Genomic DNA, 13,913 nt, shown 5'->3' on the forward strand with positions numbered 1-13,913 from the left:
TCAGTGTGATCAGGGGGTCTTTCAGACCAAGTGCGCGCACGCGCTTGGGTTGACCTCTCTGCCTCTCATTTTGAATTCATATCTTTTGTGTTGCGAAAGCTCTGTCTTGTTTTCGCCCTTGGGTCTAGTACTTTGGGAAATGGCGTATGCATGGCAATTCCTGAGCTACTTCAATGTCTCTTTACACTTCTGATTGGGGGGTTTTCGAGTTGTTTTTATGTTGGTATTCACAATCTCTTTCGTTTTGAAGGAAAAGCTAATTAGCAGTGCCCGTTTGGGAAGTATAACTGCTCGTGTTGAATTTTTTGTAATGACAATTTCATGGGCTATAATGTGCTTGATCATGCTATGTGATCGCGTTTCTTCCACTTTAAATAAATGGGGAATTCCTTTATTTCTCGTTGCTTTTCATTTTCTGGCAGTTTCTTTAGTCAAGTAACGATTAGATGAACATTTTTTTTTTATGAAGGTCCCCATTTATGGTTGTGATTGATTGAGAGAGAAATGATTTAGTCACTGCCACTTGTTTTTGGTCCTCAGCTTCCGAAAAGAAGGTCCTTTGAGAAGTTTCAGTTTGCGACTTTTCATGAGCATGTCTTTATAGTGTTCTTTCTTTTGAAAGCTCTTTTGAGAAGTGGCTATTTTTTGTCGCACTTGCTTGTGCTATGTTGTCTTAGGAAAACCTTGGTTCCCCTGAGGAAACAAAATCTAAGAATCTTTGTAACAGCCCGAATTTCGACGTAATTCCGGGATCAATAAAATTATCAATATTTCGCATTTCATTTTAGTAAGTCTCACCCAGAGCTGATCACTCTCGGGATACTAACCAATAGGGTATGGCTAATTAGAAAGCGGTACGTGGACCAAGGATCCGATCGCGAAGCGGACACCGATCACGAGAAATAATGAGAGAATATTATGAACCAATGTGGATCGATCTTAGGAAAGGTAACGGATTTGGTTTGGCCAAGGCCAACGATGTATAATTGGATTCGCAGGTGATTCTGCATGACCGAGAGTGCACGTGGCCAACCAGTCCTGAACTTAAATCGGATGATCGTGACCTCTGGGACTAGTGATAATTTCTCATTCTCTCAATGATCAGGACCGTCATGACTCGGATAACCCTAGGTCGATACGCGTAACCTCTAAACAGCCGCCCGTTAGTGAGAGACCCTGAAATTGGAAATTGAGCGAGTTTTGATCACGAAATTGGGCCCGGATTTCGATGTTGATTTTCGATGGCTTAAGAGACTATTTTTGGGAATCTGACGTCATATTATGCTGGCCACGCATATTTTGAGTTAGTACAGTTGAAAATTGGAATTTCGGTCCGGAGGTGAAAAATTACGATTTTGCCCCTTGGGACACCAACGTCGCTTTTCGAGGTCAAATGAGGTTATTTTTCGTGGCTGACGCCATTTTTGGGTGGCCACGCATACCAGGAGTAGTTATGGCCAAAAATTGGAATTTCGACAAAAATTGAGAAAATAATATAATTTTATTCCCGAAACTTCGCAGTCGATTTTCAAGGGCTTAAAGGGCTGTTTTCGCGATTCCGACGCCATATTATGTTGGCCACGCACATATGGAACACATATGTGCGAAAATTGGAATTTCGCCCCGGGACCGAAAAAATGACGGTTTTGCCTCTGGGCCGTTTTCAGTTCCGAATTTTGGGAAAATTATTTGGGATATTCAAGAGTGCTTATCAGCTGAATTATTGGGGCTATTGACCTTTTTTCCCATCCATTATTAGATTAGGTTGATTTTAGACCGTTAGATTAGGGGCATTTTAGTCATATTGCTCGGATCGGCGACACGTGTCCACCTAAGCCCCTATTTTTGACCAGATCTGACCAGTTCTCTCTCTCTCCTCCCTCATTCGGCAGATCAACCCCAAGAGCAGCCCCTCCCCCACGCTTCCTCCTCATCCATCGTTCTCTCTTTCTTTTGGCCGTTCACGCCGGAGCTTGTCGGACCGCCGCCGGAGCTGCTGGTCGCCGGCCGTCGCTGCTGCTGCCTCGTTCGATCACCCACCAGCATCACCACCCTCACCCCGTCTCCCTTTCTCTCTCTTTCTCCCTCTTTTTCTCTCTTTCCAGTCCGGCAAATAGGGCCGCCGGAGCTTCGCCGGAGCTCCGATCGCCATTCCGTCGACACCCAGCCGTCCAGCCACACTGTACGACGCCAACCGCACCTATCCGTACAGTGTCCGTACGTTCTGTACTGTAGCGCCGTACGGTCACCGTCGTACGGCCGTCGCGCCGGCCACCGTTTCCCAGCCTGTCCGTACAGTGTCCGTACAGAGGGGGGGGGGGGTACAGTTCACCGCGTCCGTACGGTCGCTATTCACGCCGTCCGTACGCCGTCGCCGGAAATTCAGCCGCCGATTTCACTATTCACCAGTGATCGGCCGCCGTTCCCCGTCGTCGTGACCTTGGATTAGGTGAGTAAAATTCCTAAATCCGGATTAGGACTGATAGTGCGTTTTTCTGGACTGGTTTAGGTATTATCGGTGCATTTTTTGACTGGCTTAGGTAATATCAGTGTATATTTCAGACTGGGATGAGGACTGATTGGTAGAAATTATTATTGAGAAAATTTAGTGGATTAATGAGAATTATTTGGGGAGATTAATTGGATTAAATGACCAATTTAGGAGCCCATTGGAAAACTACCGAGTATGTCCGGGTTGACTGGTTGTACGTAATTTGTGCTTAATTGTGATTGACTTCGTACTGCCATGTCATATGTCGTGTGGTTGAATTATGTGGAATGCGATTGGCCAATGATTGGTTTGAAATTAATTGTTGATTTGTGATTCGCACGTTAGGCCACACGGTATTAATTGGGTCAATTGAGCACGTGTTGTGATATTGAGTGTTTGAATTATATTGGCGCTCGTGGTGCATTGCATTGCATAATATGGACACGCATTGTGTATGCCAAGAGTGAGGCATGTGATGAAATTGTGCGAGAATGCGTGCCTGCCATGAGTGTGTGATCACCTAAAATACCCCGAAGCGTCATACGCTGGGTTCAGATAATAATGAGTTGTGTGATCACCTAAGGACCTTCGGGTCATGACCTTTGGGTCGATACCGCCCTCATGCACTTTGAAGCAGGACGATGCCCGGTACGTTCGGAAGACGACCATCCTCATGCACTTTGAAGCAGGCTCTGGTTCATAAGGAGATCAGTGTTGCGCCTTATGCACTTTGAAGCAGGCTAGAGACACTGGGCCAGATCGGTTGCTGCGCCTCATGCACTTTGAAGCAGGCTAGACGCACCGGGCCATGAATGTTGTTGACTCGAGTCGTCGTAATGATTAATAAATTGGGCGATTGCCAGTGTGGGCCAGTGGGCCGGGAAATGCACGTGACATGTCGACGACACTAACATGCATGAACACGCGTGGACTGGCATGCGAGTGTGTGAGACTCGGTCCATGAGCATGTGATTGGCGTACGTGTGACTAGGTGTGCCACGTATGTGCCGTGATTAATATATATTGAACTGTCTAACCTGCAGGGTCAGAGAACTATTTGATTATTGTTGTGTTATTGTTTTAAGTATTTGTTTCCGGTCAGGAGATTGCATGCTAGCCTAGCCTAGGTTTAGGGATTGAACTTACTGAGATTCGTCTCACGGTTGTGTAAACCGAAACTTTTCAGACCCCCAGCAGTAGGATGCCGATGTCACCACCTCTTTTTGGAATACCGCATTTTATCCAGCGGTCGTCGAGCATGCACCCCGGTAGGGACGGAGCAGAACGGAGAAGTGGCTATTTGGTTATTCCCAGCTGTTGGTGTTTCCTTTTTGGTTGTAGCGATTATTGTAAAAAGGTTTTCTATAGTAATATAAAGTGTACATATTTTTAGTAGCGATTGATTGTTGTCGTGCTATCCATTGTTTTATTATTATTATGATCAGGGTTTGTTTATTTCTTCCGCTTGTGCTTATTCTCTGTTGGCGTTGGGTCGGCGACGTTTCCTGGGACGTCGCACTATAATCGACCGGAGGTACGATGCTCGCGCTTCGTGGGGTACGGGGCGTGACAATCTTAGTCCGATGAGTATTCGCCACACTTTTGAGGTTTGAAAGAGGAAGAAATTACAATATGGCAAGCAAAAACTAATAGTCTACAACACAAGTAACAATTTCCTCAAATGTCCGATTCTTCCATTCTCATTTCTTTCTCCATCATCAGTGTAACTGCTTTAAACATGTAAAACGTACATATTCTGCAAGGGACGATATTGTGTCTAAACCTTCACCTTCTTCCCGATTTTTCTGTATCTTAAAGGTACTCTTGTACGATGAACTAACAGCTGGGCTTGATCCTATTGCATCCACTGTGGTTGAAGATCTTATCTGATCTGTGCATTTGAAAGGTGAAGATGCACTTGGAATAAAGCCTGGGAAGATAACGTCATGTGTGGTTGTCTCTCATCAGCACAGCACCATCCAAAGAGCTGTCGACAGGTTCTACTTTACTGTTCCCATCGCTCCAGTGTTTTCTCTGTCATTTTTCGTTTTGCTCAAGAGTAAATTAACATGTTCAGGTTGATATTTCTTTCTGAGGGAAAGATAGTCTGGGAAGGAATGACTCATGAGTTTACGTCGTCGGCAAATCCGATTGTCCGGGAGGTAATTATCATAGCTTCCCTTTCCAACCTTTTCGTTTCACTCATTTACTTTTTTCAATATCGTATATGGATCTCACTCCATTTAAACTTCTTTACAACATGGGTGCTTTCGTGATATACCTAGTAATCTGTAAGTTTCATGTGAAAATGCGAGATTAGTATTTCTTTCAATTGGTACTTTACATATAAACTGTTCCACAGAGGAGTGACTTTTAGAGGGTTTGTTTACACAACCAGGCAACACTCGAATGACATAGGCAAGACATTTGAGTTGTCCCTGGTTTGGTTATTGTAGTCTCAGTTTCCTTTTCCTTATGAATGATTATTTCATTTAAATCTTCCTAAAGATGGTTTTTGCCCTTTCTTTCTTCGATGTGAACAGTTAGCTTCAGGAAGCTAGGACGGTCCAATTAAATACTAGTGCTTGATGTATACGAAAAGTAGTCATGGTCTCGAGATTTTCTAAAGAGGTGGGTCAAGTGGCTCGCGAACTGGCTGTGGTTGGGCCACCTGATGTGCTCGCATGTGCAACACAGTTAACTTACATTGTAGGGGCTAACAGAAGTTGCATTGCATTGTGGACATGACCAAGATGGGTTGATAAAAGTTATACCTTCACCACAGGGCATCAGGTTGGTTGTTTGTATGATAATTCGATTTCTAATAGCAGAATTGAGATCGTCGTATTGAAAATTTATTTCGAATGTTTTGGCTATTAAGATTTGACTCCAGAAGTAGCATTTTTGGACTGAACCAAGTATACTGTATTGAATTTACTCTGTACCATGTCAAATGAGAAGCAACTCTCAAGAGAACTGGTTCAACAAAAAGCAAAAAGCAACTCTCAAGAGAACTGATGGTTACTTTCTCTCAAAGTCCCCATCTCGTGAAATGCATGCTTGAAGGTGCGTGAGTGCAATCTAATGCTGCTTTGTCCAATGAAAATATTTTGGTTAACTCATTTTCCAAAAGCAATATATAAAAGATCGAGGTAGGAAAGTCTTTCCTAAATTATTGATTTTCCTTGAAATGAATGCACCCTAAATGAGCTTCAAATCATTATTAAAACTCTCAAATTGATACTTTTATCATACATTTATCTGAAGTATGTTTTGTTAGACAAAAATACCTAATCTGGTGGTCCATAACAAATTTTATATCAAATTAATTTTTGTCTAGAAAAAACTCAAATTGGTATCCATGATCTAAATCTCCCCTTAGATAAAATGCATACTTGTCAACAAACGTGGATTTTTTGTCGGATTTGTCATTTTTTATGTCAGATCCGTCCTATAATCGTCTGTTATGTGTGTTGACACCTATGCGTTTTAATGGTATATTGGACGAAATGCCAATGGAGGGTAGATTTGGATTAGAGGTACTAATTTGGCTTTATTTGCGAAATGAAAATTAATTTGGAAAAAGTGTTATGGGAGTACACTACAAAAAAACCGGGTTTTTCCGACGAAAATTTCCGACGAAAAAATTTTCGTTGGAAATTTGCAACGACATTTCCAACGAAAAATAAAATCGTCGGAAATTTGCGACGAAAAATTCTTCGTCGCAAATTTCCGACAAAATTTTCCGACGAAGCATTTTTTGTCGGAAATTTTCGACGAATTTTCCGACGAAGCACTTTTCGTCGGAAATTTCCGACGAAATTTTCCAACGAAATATTTTCGTCGCAAATCTCCGACAAAATTTTCCAACGAAATATTTTTCGTCGGAAATTTTTGACGATTTTATTTTTCGTGGGACATTTCATTGCAAATTTCCAACGAAAATTTTTTCGTCGCAAATTTCCGACGAATTTTGGCGACGAAAATATTTTCATCGGAAATTTCCGACGAATTTTATTCGTGGCAAATTTGCGACACGAAAAATGATTTTTTTGATATCTGTCCCGACCCCCAATTTCTCTCTGTCGACTGATTCCTCTTATCCCCTCACTGTTCTCTCTCCGTCTCTCTCTTTCATTTCTCTCGAATTACTTATCGGTGCACGCGCAAATCAATCTCGGTAAAGCTTTTTCGCCGGTAAGTGTCGTGGCTAATTTCATGAATAATTGGCGACGAAAACGGTTCGTCGCAAAATTATTCATCGCTGGATTTGTATTTGTTGGTGTTATTAAAAAAACAAATTTCCCTTCCTCACTAGTTTGGCCAATCGCCGGCCATGGGGCGAGGTCCAGTGGCCTGGCCATGGCCGTCGGTCAACCTCGCCGACGCACAGGTGGGCTAGCCTCGCATGGGCCTCGCCGGCCAAGCTCGAGATCTGGGCGAGCTCGCCGGCCAAGCTCGCCAGCCATGGCGAGCTCAGCCCCGGCCGGCGGCGAGGCTGGCCCTTGCCGGCACGGCGAGGGCCGAGCTCACCCGGATCCGGGCGAGATCCGGGCCTCGCCGGCCATGGCGAGCTCGAGCTCGCCGGCGGCTTGGCTGGCCCTCGCCGGCACCGGCGAGGGCCGAGCTCGCCATGGCCGACGAGCTCGAGCTCGCCATGGCCGACGAGCTCGAGCTCGCCCGGATCTGGGCGAGCTCGAGCTAGCTGGCGGCAAGGGCCGAGCTCGCCATGGCCGGCGAGCTCCAGCTCGCCCAAACCTCGGCGAGATCTGGGCGACCTCAAGCTCCTCGGCGGCTTGGCTGGCCCTCGCCGGCACTGGCGAGGGCCGAGCTCGCCATGGTCGACGAGCTCGAGCTCGCCCAGATCTGGGTGAGTTCTGGGCGAGCTTGCCGGCCATGGCGAGCTTGGCCCTCGCCGGTGCCAGCCAGGGCCAGCCTCGCCCCCGGCGAGCTCGAGGTCGCCCAGAACTTGTCCAGGTGAGCTCGCCGGTCGCCAAACCGGCGACCGGCCAAGAAGAAAGGACAAAAAAAAAGAAAAAGAAAAAAGAGAGAAAAAAATAAAAGATAATTAAAAAATGAATTTTAATTAATTTGTTTTTATTTTAGGTACGTGTCCATTTGAAGGTCTCGCAATCCAAGTGAACGTTGCAATTCTCATCAAATAGACCACTTTCTACTACAAAGATTTCAGTCAAATACTTGGTAAGTTTTCTTGACATGGTAATTTTTCATTTTTTTCAAGTTGAAAGTAATTGTTTCGTAAAAAAGAAAATTGTAATTGTTAGAATTTTATGGTTTTAATTAACAATATTAAACAATAGATATGATATTTTTAATATTGTACGAGAATTTTTTTATTTTTATACAGACACAATGCAAAGAGACAGGGGTTGGATGTATAATAAGAACTTACCTGGACGTCAAGGATTGACCGATGAGTTTCGAATCGGGGTGGAACTATTTTTGGACTTTGCTAGTAATAAATATGAATTCATGGATGTAAATAAGTTAAGGTGTCCATGTAGAAAGTGCAGTAATGGAAAATTTCAAGACATTGACATAGTTAGAGAACATCTTTGTAGATTTGGGTTTACTCCGAACTATTATAATTGGACTTACCATGGTGAACAATTTATATCTGATGACGGATATCGAAGAAGCGATCAATTGTTAGTTAGGGAAGAATGTAGCTATTATGACCAATTGAACCCATATCAGGGGATGGTGTTTGATGAAGCAGGCCATAATTTTATTTCAGAATCGTATCATGCAAGTACTAGTTTAACTCCTACACTTGAACAAGTGGGAACTAATCATGCATCACAATTGGAAGAGGCAGGAGTTACAGGTTTTGATGAGAATGTGTGTGATGGAACTTTTCAATCTAATCAGTTATGGGAAGTGTTGAAAACAGCATATGAACCTTTATGGGCAGGTTGTGACAACCACACGAAGGTATCAGTGACAGCAAGATTGTTAAATATCAAGGCAGAGCATAATGTGTCTGTGGATTGCTTCAACTCTTTTGTTGAAGTAATGCGGGAAACAATGCCTCGTGATAACATCATGCCAAGTGACTTTTACGATATGAAAAAGCTAGTGGATAATTTAGGTCTTCTAGTTGTAAGGATTGATGTATGTAGTATCGGTTGTATGTTATATTGGAGAGATGATGAAAATGCAGAATCTTGCAAATTCTGCAGCCAACCTAGGTACAAGATTAACAGGAGGCAAGGTCGTAATCAGAAGCGTAGACCATGTAAACAAATGTTCTACTTGCCCTTAATCCCCAGGTTGCAAAGGCTTTATGCGTCTCAAGCCACTGCTGAACACATGACTTGGCATGCAAATCATGAAACAGAAGAGGATCTAATGTGTCATCCTTCAGATGCAGAGGCATGGAAACATTTTGATAGAACATATCCCGAGTTTGCGATAGAGCCTCGAAACATCAGGTTAGGTCTGTGTGCTGATGGTTTTGCCCCATTTGGGAAATTAGGAAAAAGTTATTCATGTTGGCCAGTTATCTTAACTCCGTACAATTTTCCACCCGGTATGTGCATGAAGACACCTTATATGTTTTTGACATTGATCGTGATTGGCCCGCAAAATCCGAAAAAGTTGACAGATGTTTATATGCAACAATTGATTGAAGAGTTACAACGACTATGGGATGAAGGTGTCCCTACGTATGACGTTTCTACCGATCAAACATTTGTAATGAAGGCTGCTCTTCTTTGGACGATAAATGACTTTCCAGCTTATGGAATGTTATCTGGATGGAGTACAGCTGGGATCTTAGGATGTCCGATATGTATGGAGAGATCGAAATCATTCAGATTAAAGCACGGTAAGAAGGCCAGCTATTTTGACTGTCATAGGCAATTTTTGCCGCTAAAGCATACATTCAGAAGGAATAAAAAAGAGTTTATCAAGAATATGATCGAAAGAACACATCCACCATTGAGGTTGACCGGTGATCAAATTTGAGAGCGAGTGCAGGAGTTTCCAACGGTTGTTGAAAACCCTCACGGCACAACTATTGGGTACGGAAGTACACATAAATGGACTAAGCGCGGTATATTTTGGGATCTACCATATTGGAAGGCCCATCTTATTCATCATAATCTTGACGTCATGCACATAGAGAAGAACGTTTTCGATAATGTCATAAATACTGTGATGGATGTCACTGGAAAAACAAAAGACAACTTGAACGCAAGAAAAGATATGAGGGATATTTGCGATCGGCCAACACTAGATGTGGATGCAAGCAGCAGGGGACCAAAACCAAAAGCAGTTTATACATTGGACAAGGAGCAGAGACGGGTTGTTTGTCAATGGTTGAAATCGATGCGATTTCCTTATGGATATGCTTCGAATCTAGGGAGATGCGTTGATTTGAATGAATGCAAGTTGATAGGTCTGAAGAGTCATGATTGTCACGTATTTATGGAAAGACTAATTCCAATAGCCTTCAAGGAACTTTTACCAAACTTTGTTTGGGGCGCCATTACAGAGTTAAGTAATTTCCTGCACGATATTTGCTCAACAGCGTTGAAAGCATCACACATGGAGAAACTAGAGAGAGATATTCCAATTATTCTTTGCAACTTAGAAAGGATATTTCATCCATCGTTCTTTGATTCAATGGAGCATTTCTTAGTTCACTTGCCTTATGAGGCCAAAGTTGCAGGTCTCGTCCAATTTTCGATGGATGTATCCATTTGAGAGGTAAGTTTTTTGTTAAATAAATTTGAAATTACTTCATTATATATTATGTTCCGATAAATTTTTTTGTATTGCAACTAGGTTCTTATATCATTTGAAGAAAAAAGTGAAGAATAAGACATGTGTCGAAGCTTCAATTTGTAATGCATATATTGTGGAAGAAGTGACAACATTTGCATCATACTATTTTGAGCCGCGCGTGTAGTGCAAGAGGCGGAGAGCAGGAAGAAATGATGAGGGCCTCATTGATCCCAATTGCAAATCATTCTCTATTTTCAATTATTTGGGTCGACCAAGCGGCGCAAGTAAGTTTCGGCACTTAACAGGTGAAGAAAAGCAGGCAACCCATACATATATTTTACTGAACAGTCCATAAATTGAGCCATACTTCAAGTAAGTGTACATTTGTAAGTATATGTATTGTGTGTCAAACATTTGCTAATATATAAATGGTATTTGTTAATAGGATTTTCCAAAATTCAATGTTTGGACTACCACCAAATGAGTTTGACCGTTTGTGCGAGGAACAATTTGCAACATGGTTCACAACATATGTAAGTTGTATGTGGACGAAATGCAAGTTATTCGAATTTTTTATACATCATATATTAAAATATATATTATTGACATTGCGTATGTGACCTTAGGTTCACAGTAATATTGATGATGCGACAAAGCAAGGATTGCTATATCATCTGGCGTGGGGTCCAAAGTCCAGAGTACAAACTTGGCCAGCATATTTCATAAACGGGTATAATTTTCACACTCGAACATATGGAATGGGAAAAGCCACAATGAATAGTGGTGTGTGTGTTCAGTCATCCAATAGTGGCAGTTCGAAAGATGATTTTTATGGGTTGTTGGATGAAATCGTAGAGATAGAGTGCCATGGACCATTAATTTTGCGAGTTGTGTTATTTAAGTGCATATGGTTCGACCCCGTCAAAGAAATGAATGTGCATATGAAGTTTAATTTGGTTGAAATAAATCACAAGAAAAGATATGAAATATGAACCATTTGTCTTAGCACAACAAGCAATTCAAGTATATTATGCATCATATCCTAGTTTGAAACATGACAAAGCCGATCGGTGGGCTGTATGTAAAACCAAAGCACGGAAAAAAATCGAGGAACACTGGAAGGACACAGCATATCAACAAGAGAAAGTTCGTCACACGATTGAAACTGATGAATATACCATTCCAACTTTACGAGATCCATGTGGAGCGATGATTGATGTGGATCCAACTGAAATTCGCGAATCAAATTTTGAAGTTGGTACAGAACTTGATTATGAGACAGATAATGAAGATGATGCGCATGAAGTAGATGAAGACGAAGATGAAGACGAAGACGAAGCTGCAGATGAAAGTGAAGATGAAGATGAAGATGAAGAATATGATTTTTGAGACTTTTCACTATTTATGTGCAATTATTATTATTATTGCGACATGTGTTTTTTTTTCTCATAAATTTTGTTATTGTTGTTGTCGTAATTATTCTTATTGTTGTCGTCGTTGTTGTTATAATTAGAATTCGTGGCTAATTAGCCTCAAATTTAGCCACGGAATTAAAATAGTAGGGGAAAATATTAGAATTTTGCAACGAATTTACAATTCGTTGGAAAAATTTCCACGAATTTGCATTTCGTTGGAAACATTTCCAACGAATTTGCATTTCCTTGGAAAATTTTCCAACGAACTTGCATTTCGTTGGAACCATTTCCAACGAATTTGCATTTCCTTGGAAAAATTTCCAACGAATTGTAAATTCGTGGGAAAAATTTCGCACGAATTTACAATTCGTTGGAAATCTCCAAATAATTTTCCCACGAAAATAATATACAAGCAAATATTTTGCCATGAATATGAAATTCGTGGGGGAAATCGTAGGAAATTTCCAACAACTTTCAAATTCGTTGGAAATTTCCCACAAAATTGAAATTCGTGGGAAATTTCCCACGAATTTCAAATTTTTGGAAATTTCCCACTAATTTGAATTTCGCTGGAAATTTCCAACGAATTCAAATTCGTTGGAAATTTCCCTCGAATTTTACCGCGAAAATAGTTTAAAATCGTACGAATTTCCAACGAATTACAAATTCGTTGGAAATTTTCCACCAATTTTCCGACAAACGGGTACAATTTTTGGAAATTTCCCACTAATTTGAATTTCGTGGGAAATTTTGGTGGGAAATTTCCAACGAATTTAAATTTCATTGGAAATTTCCATTGAATTGTAAATTCGTTGGAATTTCCCACGAATTTACAATTCGTTCGAAAAATTTCCCACGAATTTCCAATTCGTTGGAAATTCCCAAATAATTTTCCCACGAAAATAGTATATAAGCAAATATTTTGCCACAAATTTGAAATTCGTCGGAAAAATTGTAGGAAATTTCCAACGACTTTGAAATTCGTTGGAAATTTCCCACGAAATTGAAAGTCGTGGGAAATTTCCCCCCAATTTTTCCACGAATTTCAAATTTTCGGAATTTTCCCACTAGTTTGAATTTCGTCGGAATCCCATGAATTTCAAATTCGTGGTAAAATTTTCCCACGAATTTTATATTCGTTGGAAATTTCCCACGAATTGTAAATTCGTGGCAAATTGCTCGCGAATTTTCCCACGAAAATAGTCTATAAGCAAATATTTTCCCACGAATTTGAAATTTGTGGGAAAAATCGTGGGAAAGTTCCTACGAATTTCAAATTCGTTGGAAATTTCCCACGAAATACAAGTTCGTGTGGAATTTCCCACGAATTTTCCCACGATTTTCAAATTTTCGAAAATTTCCAAAAATTCGTGAAAATTTCCAACGAATTTAAAAAATTCGTGGGAAATTTACATTCGTTGGAAATTTCCCACGAATTTTCCAACGAATTTAAAATTCGTTGGAAATTGTGCACTTAGTCTATTTTCGCCGAGACTCCGCTTTTGTTGCAACAACAATCTCGCCACGAATCTCCTCAGAGCCGTCCTGGTCGCCGTCCTCCTCGTCTTCGCCGCCTTCGTCGTCCACGCCGCCGTCGACGCCGGCGTCCTCGCCGTCCACCTCGCCGTCGACTTCCCCCAGCCCAGTAGGTAACTCTAAACTATATATTGTTTGAATAAAATGGTGACGCGGCCGTGATGGGGTGGCGGGGGTCGCGGCGGACTTGGCCGGGGGGGAGGGGGGGTCGCGGCGGAGTTGGCTAGTGGGGGGTGGCCACCGAGATGGCCGAGAGGCCGTGGGTCGCAGCATGGGGGGCCGGAGGGGGTGTCGCCGGCGAGCCGGCCGTGTGGGGGGGGTCGCGGGCGACCGGCCATGGGGGGGTCGACGGCGAGCCGGCCGCGGGGAGGGGGAGGGTCACCGCAAGCCGACCGTGAGGGGGTTCGCGCCACCGGTGGCCGTGGGGGGGGTCGCCGGCGAGCTAATCGTGAGGGGGGTTCGCCGCCCGGCCGTGGGGGGTCGCGGCCGCCCGGTGACCGTGAGGGGGGGTTCGCCGGCCACGGTCAACTGGCCGTGGGGGGGGTCGCCGGCCAGCTGTCCGTGGGGGGGGTGGTCGCCGACCAGCTCGCCGGAGGGGGAGCTCGTGGCCATGATTCCGACACGGTTGTCGTTTTTTTTAATGATTTTTGTGTTAACATATAAAATTTGATAAAACGATGCTTATAGAGGGAACAAATTAATGTGTTGCATTTGTGGCA

General features: G+C 42.6%; 1 long non-coding RNA gene across 1 annotated transcript; it reads left to right on the top strand.

Annotated features, from left to right (window-relative positions):
• The first annotated feature begins 4,328 nt into the window (after positions 1–4,328).
• LOC130135256 (uncharacterized) lies at positions 4,329–5,424 on the top strand. The gene is made up of 3 exons (XR_008814716.1): positions 4,329–4,488; positions 4,569–4,653; positions 5,035–5,424. It is a non-coding gene; the product is annotated as an uncharacterized LOC130135256 (long non-coding RNA).
• The last annotated feature ends 8,489 nt before the right edge of the window (positions 5,425–13,913 follow it).

This window comes from Syzygium oleosum, unplaced genomic scaffold, assembly GCF_021117445.2.
Source record: "Syzygium oleosum isolate NSW1041296 unplaced genomic scaffold, Sole_v2.1 Sole_v2.30, whole genome shotgun sequence".
Classification (NCBI taxonomy): domain Eukaryota; kingdom Viridiplantae; phylum Streptophyta; class Magnoliopsida; order Myrtales; family Myrtaceae; genus Syzygium; species Syzygium oleosum.